Source organism: Sciurus vulgaris (genome assembly GCF_902686455.1).
Source record: "Sciurus vulgaris genome assembly, chromosome: 8".
In the NCBI taxonomy this organism is placed as follows: Eukaryota; Metazoa; Chordata; class Mammalia; order Rodentia; family Sciuridae; genus Sciurus; species Sciurus vulgaris.
Window position 1 is genome coordinate 86,361,134 of NC_136468.1, and position 10,080 is coordinate 86,371,213.

The following is a 10,080-nucleotide window of genomic DNA, read 5'->3' on the forward strand; positions in this document are numbered from 1 at the left end:
AACTCATTATAAAGAAGTCATTACAAATCAATTAGAAAGGAAAGAATTATCCTGTTAATAAAGGGGAAATTAGTCTAGGTACTAGGGCGAGGTAAATCAATTTAGATTTTTCACCTTACAATATCAGCCAAAAAAGTCCTATGTGAATCAAAGAGTTAAATTTAAAGGAGAAAAACAAAGCAAAAATATATTTTTTTCTAATAACTAGATAATAACAACTTTTAAAATCTAAAGTAAATGGAAAAGGTCACAAAAGAAAATATGAACTGCTTCCAGGTGGCCATGTCCTGAGCTGCTTTCCTCCTCCACAGCCCTGAAGTCTCACCTCAGGTCCAGAGCAACGGAGTTGGCCATCTATGGATGGAGACCTCTGAAACTAGGAGGTCCTGGACTGCTATTATTTTGAAGTTTGAAAGCTTGAGGCAAAACTTTAGGTGTCCAAGGGAGCAATGGCAGGCCACAAGACTGAAGAAGAGGTGCTCCATATTCATCGACTGGATGTGGGCGGCTATATTTACACAGCCCAGGGTGAGTCTTTGTACCGTTTTGAGGACTCTATGCTGGCATCTATTTTCAGTGGTCGTTTTCCTCTAAAAACAGATGAATCAGGCTTTAACAGACTTCTGTGATTCATATGGCTTGGTTTGCAATAAGCCAACAGTTTGGGTCTCCACTCTCTTAACACATCTGCTGCAAACTGTGAGTAGAATTATTGGTCTATATGCCTCAAAAACTGATGGAACTGATGCTATTGATAAGCAGCTGGGAGGAAGAATTCATACTAAAAGCATTTTAAAAAGAGAGGCAGGAAATAATGTTCAGTACATTTGGAGCTATTATTCAGTAGCTGAGTTGAAGAAAATGAGGGATGGCTTTGATGCTTGGGAAGGAAAAGGCGACTGATAACACTCAATGAAGAGGAAGAAGAAGGTGTAAATTGTAAGGCTGGTCCTAAGCCAGTCAGAATTTCAGGCCCTTCCACAAGCACCCAAATTAAAATGAAAAACGCCACTACAGTCAGGGTGTCTCCAGCCAATGCTGTCCAGATCTCCTCTCATATGCCAGCAAACCAGTCTCAAAGCGGCAGCTGTGGAAAGGCAGCTCAGCATTCTGTGAAGCCTGTGAGCACTGGGGCATCTGGCCACTCGAAGGATTCGCGTGAGGCCAGACGTGCTGAAAATGGAGCCCCACACCCACCTCCAGCAAAGGTGCTGCTCTCTGACAAGAAGTCTACACCCCACGGAGTGATAAAGCTGAAGAGGACTCCATTGTGTGCTGCCGTGCCTTCCCTGCCCATCCCCACAGCAGCAGAGAGGCAGACCAGCCCCTGTAAGCCTCCTCTTCCAGAAGCTTCTAGCACTTTGGATGTGGGAACTGAAAATGACAAAGACCAGTCTGATGGACAAAAATGGTAGACTTGGCACTTCCTGTTTGTCTCAGAGTTTCAACATCTTCAATACCAAAAGGTGACACTGTTTCTTGATGCAGTAGAAGGGAAACTTAAGTTTATGCTTAGGATTATTATGGGAAAAATGAATTGTGTGAAGTCGAAATGGAGGAGGGGAGACTTTCAATGGTTGGGGCTTTATTTACTTCTCCTCTTCCAAACTTTTAAAGGATTGTGTATGGGTAGTTTGATTTTCTGTTTTTGTATTTTTTAACTTTATTTATATGATTAATTGGTATTCAGGTACAGCACAGTAATCATTAGAGAGGTCTCTTTTGTTGCTGAAATGTTGTAGACTCTAGGCACTTTTGTAACACTACTTCTTGTAGCCCAGGTCCTGTCTGGTGAGTGGAGAGGATGGGATCTCACTTGCCTGCAGTGTATCATAGCCAGTAGAGGTCAGAGAGGAAGAGAAGATCAAGGTAAGCCGCCAACAGTTGCTCTGAGCCTTAAGACATCACAGAAAGAAAGGATGGGGAGGAAAAAAGACAATAATTTGAGATCACACTCTGACTCTCACTTCCTTGAGTCATTTTCTTTCCTAAATTGGCTTTTGTTACTCTTTTCCATTAGCAGATTTATTTATATCCACCACAGAAAGATTTCAGTGATTAAAAACTACACAATATATCTTTGAAATGAATTGTTAAAATATCGTTAAAATATTTGAATTTGAATAGTGCAGTTTTGCAGTTTTGAAATTACTTTGAAAAAGAAAAGTTAAAAAATTTAACTTTTTAACTAAAATTAATATTTGTTCTTCAGAAGTGACCATTAGAGTCATTCTGATTATACAATGTTTTTTCATGCATAAAATTTCCGTATAACTTGAATTTAATATTTTTAAACAGAATGTTTTGATTAATCCTCTATTTTTCATGGCTATTCAGTTGTGCATTTATTCTTACATGTTCTGTTTTGTAATTGAATCATATATTCTACTTTCAGTGAGCAATATGCCTTCAACCAACAATAATAGCTCATAAAACAGGATACTTTTTACTTAGATGCTTAGTATTGTTCTTGCATTGCCTTGAACAAGTAAAGTAAACATGGTCAAACATTATTTTTTACAAAAGAAAGAAAAATTTTTCCATGCAAAGCAACATTTTTCTGTGACTGTCCTTGTTTAAATCTTGCATCTCTTTAGTAGTTGGAAGTTTGTTAGTATAGGTTTTCTATTTGTGCCTACAAAATTGATTTCTTTTTTTTTAAATTAAAATCTTTTTTATTTTTACAGACTGCATTTTGATTCATTGTACACAAATGGGGTACAAATTTTCATTTCTATGGTTGTACACAATGTAGATTCACACAATTCATGTAACCATACATATACATAGGGTAATACTGTCTGTTTCATTCTACTATTTTTCTGCCCCCACCCCCTCCCACCCCTTTTTCCTCTACACCATCCAAAATTCCTTCATTCTTCTCTTCCCCCTGCCACCCCCATCTCATTATATATTGTCATGCACTTATCAGAGAAAACATCCAGCCTTCGGTTTTTTGGGCTTGACCTATTTCACTTAGCATATTTTCAACTTCATCCATTTACCAGCAAATGCCATAATTTTATTCTTCTTTATGTCTGAGTAATATTCCATTGTGTATATATACCACAGTTTCTTTATGCATTTATCTGTTGAAGGGCATCTAGGTTGGTTTCACAATCTAGCTATTGTGAATTGAGCTGCTATGAACATTGATGTGGCTGCATCACTGTAGTATGCTGATTTTAAGTCCTTTGGTTATAAACTGAGGAGTGGGATAGCTCAGTCAAATGGTGGGTTCATTCCAAGTTTTCTGAGTAATCTTTATACTGCACCAATATTGGCTGCACCAATTTGCAACTCCACTAGCAATGTATGAGTGTGCCTTTTTCCCCACATCCATGCCAACACTTATTATTGTTTGTGTTCTTGATAATAGTCATTCTAATGGAGTTAGATGAAATCTTAGGGTGGTTTTAATTTGCATTTATCTAATTACTAGGGATGATGAGAACTTTTTCATATATTTGTTGATCACCTGTATGTCTTCTTCTGTGAAGTGTCTACCCAGTTCCTTAGCCCATTTATTGATTGGGTTCTTTGTATTTTTGGTGTAAAGTTTTTAAGTTCTTTATAAACTTTGGAGATGAGTGCTCTGTCTGAAGTGTGTGTGGAAAAGATTTTCTCCCACTCTGTAGGCTCTCTTTTTACTTTATTGATTGTTTCCTGTGCTGAGAAATTTTTTGTTTTTAGTTTGAATCTATCCCATTTATTGATACTTGCTTTTATTTCTTGCGCTATGGGGGTCTTGTTAAGGAAGTCTGGTCCTAAGCCAACCTGATGGAGATTTGGGCCTACTATTTCTTCTATTTTGTGAAGGGTCTCAAGCCTAATTCCTAGATCCTTGATCCATTTTGGGTTGAGTTTTGTACAGGGTGGGAGATAGGGGTTTAATTTCATTTTACTGCATCTGGATTTCCAGTTTTGCCAGCACCATTTGTTGAAGAAGCTATCTTTTCTCCATTGTAAGTTTTTGGCTACTTTGTCTAGTATGAGATAACTATACTTATGTGGGTATGTCTCCATGTCTTCATCTCTGTGTCTTCTATTCTGTACCATTGGTCTACCTGTCTATTTTGGTACCAATACCATGCTGTTTTTGTTACTATTGCTCTATACTAGAGTTTAAGGTCTGGTATTGTGATACCTCCTGCATCTCTCTTCCTGCCCAGGATTGCTTTGGCTATTCTGGGTCTTTTGTTCTTCCAGATGAATTTCATGATTGCTTTCTCTGTTTCTATGAGTAGTGTCATTGGGATTTTAATTGGAATTGTGTTAAATCTGTATAGTGCCTTTGTCCATTTCAATAATATTAATTCTGCCTATCCAAGAACATGGGAGATCTTTCCATCTTCTAAGGTCTTCTTCAATTTCTTTTTTTAGTGTTCTTTAGTTTTCATTGTAGAGATCTTTCTCCTCTTTGGTTAGATTGATTCCCATTCCCAAGTTTTTTGTTTTTGTGGTTTTTTTTTTTTTTTTTTTTGAGTCAATTGTGAATGGAGTTGTTTGCCTCATTTCCCTTTAAGATGTTTCATTGCTTATGAATAAAAATGCTTTAGATTTATGCATGTTGATTTATATTCTGCTATTTTGCTGAATTCATTTATTAGGTCTAGAAGTTTTCTGGTGGAGTTTTTTGGATCCTCCAAATATAGACTCATGTCATTGGCAGATAGTGACAGCTTGAGTTCCTTTTTTCCTATTCATATCACTTTAATTTCTTTGGTCTATCTAATTGCTCTGGCTAGTATTTCAAGGACAATGTTGAATAGAAGTGGTGAAAGAGGGCATCCCTGTCTTGTTCCAGTTTTTAAAGGGAATACTTTCAGTTTTTCTCCATTAAGAATGATGTTGGCCGTGGGCTTAGCATAGACAGCTGTACAATGTTGAGGTATGTTCCTACTATCCCTATTTTTTCTAGTGTTTTGAGCATTAAGGGGTGTCGTATTTTGTCAAACGTTTTCTCAGCATCTATTGAAATAACCATACGATGCTTAACCTTAAGTCTATTGATGTGATGAATTACATTTATTTGATTTCTGGATGTTGAACCAAACTTGCATTCCTGGGGTGAACCCCACTTGATCATAGTGCACTATCTTCTTAATATGTTTTTGGATTCGGTTTACCAGGATTTTGTTAAGGATTTTTGCATCTATATTCATCGGAGATATTGGTCTAAAATTTTCCTTCCTTGATGTGTCTTTGTCTGGTTTAGGTATGAGAGTGATATGAGGGTGATAGCTTCATAGAATGAATTTGGTAGGGTTCCCTCCTTTTCTATTTCCTGGAATACTTTGAGAAGTATTGAAATGAGTTCTTCTTTGAAGGTGTTGTAGAACTCAGCTGAGAATCCATCTGGTCCTGGACTTTTCTTGGTTGGTAGGATTTTGATGGCTTCTTCTACTTCATTGCTTGATATGGATCTGTTTAAATTGTGTATGTCCTCCTGGTTCAGTTTGGGAGGGTCATATGTCTCTAGAAATTTGTCAATGTCCTCGATATTTTCTATTTTGTTGGAGTATAGATTTTCAAAGTACCTTCTCATTATGTTATGTATTTCAGTGATGTCTGTCATGATATTTCCTTTTTCATCACAAATTTTAGTAATTTGAGTTTTCTCTCTCCTCTTCGTTAGTGTGGCTAAGAGTTTGTCTATATTGTTTACTTTTTCAAAGAACGAACTTTTTGTTTTGTTAATTTTTGAAATTGTTCCTTTTAATTTCATTGATTTCAGCTCTGACTTTAATTATTTCCTGTCTTCTACTTTTGGTGTTGTTCTGTTCTTCTTTTTCTAGGGTTTTGAGCTGTAAAGTTAGGTCATTTAGTTGTTAACTTTTTATTTTTTTCTTGAATGCGCTCCATGCAATGAACTTTCCTCTTAGTACTGCTTTCATATTGTCCCACAGATTTTGATATGTTGTATCATCATTCTCATTTACCTCTAAGAATTTTTTATCTCCTCCCTGATGTTTTCTCTTATCCATGTTTCATTCAATAGCATATTATTTAGTCTCCAGGTGTTGGAGTAATTTCTGTTTTTTATTTTCGTCATTGATTTCTAATTTCATTCCATTATGATCTGATAGAACACAAGGGAGTATTTCTATTTTTTTTGCATTTACTAAGGGCTACTTTGTGGCATAACATATGGTCTATTTTTGAGAAGTTTCCATGTGCTCCTGAGAAGAAAGTGTATTTGCTTGTTGATGGATGGAATATTCTATAAATATGTTAAGTCTAAGTTATTGATTGTGTTATTAAGTTCTATGGTTTCTTTGTTTAGTTTTTGTTTGGAAGATCTATCCAGTGGTGACAACAGTGTGTTAAAGTCACCCAGAATTATTGTGTTGTGGTCTATTTGATTCCTGGAATTGAGAAAGATTTGTTTGATGTACATGGATGCACCATTGTTTGGGGCATAAATATTTATGATCGTTATGGCTTCCTGATTTATGTTTCCCTTAAGCAGTATGAAATGTCCTTCTTTATCCCTTCTGACTAACTTTGACTTGAAGTTCACTTTATCTGAAATAACAATAGAAACCACTGCTTTTTTATTGAGTCCATGCGTATGGTAGATTTTTTCCCATCCTTTCACCTTTAGTCTGTGGATGTCCTTCCTATGAGATGAGTCTCTTGAAGGCAGCATATTGTTGGGTCTTTCTTTTTAATCCAATCTGCCAGTCTATGTCTTTTGATTGATGAGTTTAGGTCATTAACGTTCAGGGTTATTATTGAGATATGATTTGTATTCTCAGTCATTTGGGCTTATTTTTGGTTTTTAACTTGACTTGGATTCTTCTTTGATTGGTTTTTCCTTTAAGGTATTCCTCCCTTTGCTGATCTACATTGTTATTTTTCATTTCCTCATGGAATATTTTGTTGAAAATATTCTGTAGTGCAGGCTTTCTATTTGTAAATTTTTTTAACTTTTGTTTATCATGGAAGGATTTTATTTCATCTTCAAATCTGAAGGTTAGTTTTGCTGGGTATAGGATTCTTGGTTGGCAACCATGTTCTTTCAGAGCTTGAAATATGTCGTTCCAGGCCCTTCTAGCTTTTATGGTCTTGGTTGAGAAATCTGCTGATATCCATATTGGTTTCCTTCTATATGCTTTTCTCTTGTAGTCTTCAAAATCCTATCTTTATTTTGTATGTTAGGCATTTTCATTATAATGTACCTTGGTGTGGCTCTGTTGTGATTTTGTGCATTTGGTGTTCTGTAAGCCTCTTGCATTTGATTTTTCATTTCATTATTCAGGTTTGGGAAATTTTCTGATATTATTTCATTGAATAGGTTGTTCATTCCTTTGGTTTGTATCTCTGTGCCTTCCTTAATCCTGATAATTCTTAACTTTGGTTTTTCATGATGTTTCATAGTTCTTGGAGGTTCTGTTCATGCTTTTTTATCATCTTCTCTGTTTGGGCGACTTTATTTTCAAGATTAAATATTTTGTCTTCATTTTCTGAGGTTCTGTTTTCCAAGTGATTTAGTCTGTTGGTGATGCTTGCCATTGAGTTTTTTATTTGGTCTTTTGTTTCCTTTATTTCAAGGATTTCCATTTGGGTTTTTTTGAGAATCTCTATCTCTTTGTTGAAATGATCTTTTGCTTCCTGCAGTTGCTCTTTCAACTGCTTATTGGTGTGATCATTCATTGCCTGCATTTGTTCTCTTATCTCATCATTTGCTTCATGAATCATTTTAATTATGTATATTCTGAACTCCTTTTCTGACATTTCTTCTACCATGCTGTCACTGGATTCTATTAATATAGAATCTAGATTTGTTTGGATCATTTTCTTCCCTTGTTTTTTTCATATTGTTCATGTGTCTTCCCCTCTAGCAGTGCAGATCTGGGGTATTGTATTTTCCCCTATATAGGCTTATAGTGACCCTATAGGTTTCCAAAACCTTTTCTTTAAGGGGGAGATCAATATTAACAGTGCCCAGTACAGACAATATGCAACCATAAACCAAATAGCCCCTATGAAGATATTAGCAATATTATCATAATAAACAGAATGAGTTCAATTATTATCTACAGCATAACAGATAGATTTGCAATAAAATCTGCAGTTTCTAATGGAGGACAAAGGGGATGGGGAGGGGTGTAGGATGTAGCTGTTAATGAGATAAGAAAAGAGTATAGAGAAGTTCTAGATTGTAGAAAGAGTGAAAGTGTAATCAAAAGAAGTTGGTTGTTAGCATAAGAAAAGGGAGAAAGAGACTGAGGAAATAGGTAAACAAAAGGAAAATCGAGCAAGAAAAGTAAAGAAATAAAAACTTTGAAATTTTCAAAAAGGAGGAAAAAGAAAAGAGAAAAAAAAAACTACACTATAACAATCATATGGTATTCAAACCTCTCAGTCTTCAGTAGCCTGATATATGAGAGGTATTCGACAATGAGCTTCCAGTCTCCCGTAGGCGTCTCAGGATGAAATTTGCCCCACCTGAAGATGGGAGCTACAGCTTCCAGGATAATCCAAGATGGCCACACTGACTTCTAAATATGTTGGCAAATGGGAAGCTGCAGCTTCTGGTGTGGGCATGGTCGGCTGGAGGTCCTAGAAGCAGAGTGCGGTTGGTCAGAAAGGGGTTCTGGAGGTGGGGTATGGCCGGTCTGGTTGCAGGATCCTGGAGGTGGGGCACAGTTTGTCGGTCTGGGGGCCCCCGGGAGGCAGGGAAAGGTTGGTCAGGCTGAGGGGTCCTGGAGACAGGGTCTTGGTCAGTTTGGCCAGGGGTCCTACATGTCCTGGCTGTTGTCTCAAAATGGCGGCAGCCACGTGCAACCAAACCTGCATATACTGTGACAGTGAACTTTCAGGCAACAGCAGGCAGCTGATGCTCCACTGGCGGTCTGTGGTCGTCTGTTGGCTGCTGTCAGATGATCAGCAGGTGAACTTCCAGTGGTGGATGCTAAGTAGGTGAAAGGCAGGAGATGGACAGGCAAGAGGCAGGCAAATGGTGGATGGTAGGCACCAGTCAGTGAGCAATCTGCACACTAAAAGTAGTTGATATGCTAGCAGACTGTGGGTGATCACAGTAGACAAATGGGGTAAATAGCAGGGGATCAATAAGCAGAAAAAACTGCCTCACCAAGAAACAGATATCCTCTGCTTGAAACCTGAGTTATGAAGTGACAAGGAATGCAGCCTCTCTCTAGTCCGCCATCTTGGATCTCCCCCAAATTGCTTTCTTTTCCAGATGATGAAAGAACTAAAGGATTTTGGATTAAAAAAAGAAGAAAATATGATTTGACTACCTTACTATTTATTATAATTACAAAGCAAATAAGTTATGAAAAACTAGGGCCAAATATGCAAAATTTTTCTTAATTATATATATTTTATAAAAAAATAATAAAAATGCAAATGTGTTTATGTAACAATGCCTATAAAAGACAAGTGTTGACTGGCCATGGTGGCACACACCTGTAATCCCAGCAGTTTGGGAGGCTGAGGCAGGAGGATTGTAAATTCATAGCCAGCCTCAGCAACTTAGTGAGGCCCTAAGCAATCCAGTGAGACCCTGTCTCTAAACAAAATACAAAAAGGGCTGGGTATGTGGCTCAGTGGTTAGGTGCCCCTGGGTTCAATCCTGGTTAAAAAAAAATAAAAAGAAAAAAGAAAAGACAAGAGTTGACAATGAAATTATGAAAGACTAAACTGAATTTTTTAAAAAAATTTTCAATTTCATTAAATATCAAAAAATGCAAATTTAACAAAAGGAGAATATGTTCAGGATCGTGGAATAGAGAGAGACTCTTTTTAAAAGAACACAATAAGCATAAACAAGAATGGAAAAAGAAGATATATAGAGTCTATTAAAATACATATCATTTGTTTGTCAAAAAACATCACTAAAAAGTAAGAAGACAACCAAACAGTAGAAGAAGATATTTGATATTGGAGAAGGAGTCAAATCTAGAATATAAAAAATTGTTACACAATTCAATAACAGGTGGACAACCTAATAGAAACATGGGCAGATAATTTACAGAAGAGGTTTTCTACAAATTGTTGATAAATTTATGAAAAACAGTTCAATCTCATTAATCACCAAGAAATGCAGATTAA

General features: G+C 36.6%; 1 pseudogene across 1 annotated transcript; it reads left to right on the top strand.

Annotated features, from left to right (window-relative positions):
• Positions 1-600: 600 nt before the first annotated feature.
• Positions 601-1,521, top strand: LOC306668874 (BTB/POZ domain-containing protein KCTD18-like; annotated as a pseudogene). The gene has a single exon. The product of its transcript is annotated as a BTB/POZ domain-containing protein KCTD18-like (transcript).
• Positions 1,522-10,080: the final 8,559 nt, after the last annotated feature.